This window comes from Ursus maritimus, unplaced genomic scaffold (assembly GCF_017311325.1).
Source record: "Ursus maritimus isolate PB19 unplaced genomic scaffold, ASM1731132v1 scaffold_18, whole genome shotgun sequence".
Classification (NCBI taxonomy): domain Eukaryota; kingdom Metazoa; phylum Chordata; class Mammalia; order Carnivora; family Ursidae; genus Ursus; species Ursus maritimus.
The window spans coordinates 5215404-5217623 of NW_024424230.1; positions in this window are offsets into that span (position 1 = coordinate 5215404).

A 2220-nucleotide genomic window follows, 5' to 3' on the forward strand; every position below is an offset into this window, starting at 1 on the left:
TATTCTTTATGCCTTCTTCTGGGCACAGTCAAAAGACAAATGTTTGAGGCACTACTCTCCTCTCTGAGTCTTTAGTGTAGAGTATTTTACAGTAAAGTACACAGTAGGATGGAGGTCTGGTAGAGATGTAGTAATTTACACCTCGGTCACATTTAGTTTTATTAGCTGTGTTTTCGCTGATGAATGAAGACCCAACAGTATCAAGGTAAGAGATTTAAAGACTATAATGATAGTCTTGCCCAACAGAATTATCTATATTTTGGACTTATTTTAATCAATATTTGAATTATTCTGTAGTTTCATATTTTTCAGAAGGAATATCAGCATATATATCTGAAGTTAAGTATCTAGGATTATAGAAAATGATACTAGGATAAAGGTTTTTCTAAAGCCATCATTATATTGGAACCAGAGCTAAAAAGAAAGGAGATACTTATTTTTTTTTTTATTTTGGTAATTCTTTATTATTTTGGACCTTGTCCTCTATTAGTTTCATTGATATAGGGAAGTGAATCCTATATCATTGAGTTCGTTCATAAATAAATTTGTTGTTCTTAGCTTCTGATCTTATCTTGGCCAAGAATGTCCAAATTTTCTTTCTTTCTTTCTTTCTTTCTTTTTTTTTTTTAAAGATTTTATTTATTTATTCGACAGAGATAGAGACAGCCAGCGAGAGAGGGAACACAAGCAGGGGGAGTGGGAGAGGAAGAAGCAGGCTCATAGCAGAAGAGCCTGATGTGGGGCTCGATCCCATCACGCCGGGATCACGCCCTGAGCCGAAGGCAGACGCTTAACCGCTGTGCCACCCAGGCGCCCCAAGAATGTCCAAATTTTCTAAGATAGAGCAAGGGTGTGCTTTAAAGTTTGCCTCTTCTTAGCAAAGAGAGCCAGTGTCAGAGCCAGAATATGCTGTTAGTGATAACCCGGAAATTAGATTTTCTGTAAGGCTCCAATGAGCTCATCAAATATTTAGAGAGCCCTATGCTAATAATCCTACCAAGGGATATGCTGCACTCAGCATTATGGGTTGTGGTAATCAAGCGGATGAAACCAGACAATAGCTCTTTCATTTACTTCCGGTATTCCTGCTTGTCCTCTCATTGTGGAAATGTTATTTATCAAATCACTATTTCATCTTTATCATCATAGCCAGTAAAAATCAAGTGCTGATAGTTCTCCATGGTTTGGACTCAGGTCCTCCCAGAACGTGCTCCACTCAGAGTGATGCTGCTTCCTCTGGCCACGGCAATGCCATGTAACTTGAAGGGGCTGATAGATCCTGATGCCACGTCCCTGTCCTGAGGGAAGTCTTGTTATGGCAACAAGAAAACTTCTTCATCTTTTTCTTCTCAGTAACAAGACTCCTTATTCTGACCTTCACCCCAGGAAGGATATGAAGGTGGTTCAGAATACACCCCACCCCCAAATACAGTGCTCTGGCACAAGGATTATTTTGAGATGAAGACAACTGTTTTCCTGGAAGCAGACCCTAAATTCCCCTTGTGATGCCCCCAGCCCGCACTGCACCAGGAAGGAGATACCACCCTTCCACTGGAGACAGCACTGCCCAGAGAAGATTCTATGCCCCCAAACCTTTCTAGAGAGCCCTTATCTCCCACTAGTTTCCCCTATACATTTACTTTCCCCAGTTTGCATCTCTAAAACCTAAACCCCTCTTCCTTTGTCTTGTCACTTCCCCACTGATTGATTGTTCCTGTGTTCTAACCACCCCTTTGAGTTACTCATCGCTGGGTTTCTCCCTAGTGTGTGTGTGTCTGTGTGTGTGTGTGTGTGAGTGTGTGTGTGTGTATGTGTGCGCNNNNGGGGGGGGCGGGGGGGATTAATAAACTCTCTTTTTCTCTTGTTAATCCATCTTTTGTTGGTTTAATTTTCAACGCCCCAGGCACAGAACCTAGGGGAATAAAGGAGAAAGTCTTTTCTGTCCCCCTATAGAAGGCATAGGGACATTGTGGAATATAATTAAAATATTTTCTTGGATGGATGAGCAGGAGGCCACAGAAATAAGATGAATTTTGAGGCAAGGTGGTGCTTTATCATGTCTATAAATAAGGCGTGGGAAGCCACCACGACGCTGACCTATAAAGCAGCAGGACGGTTCCATATTAATGGTGCAAAACATCCCTTGAGGAATGCTTAAGAATGTTCTGTGACTGGAATATGAAACCATAGGAATCCATAGGAAGTGCTATTTCTTTCCCT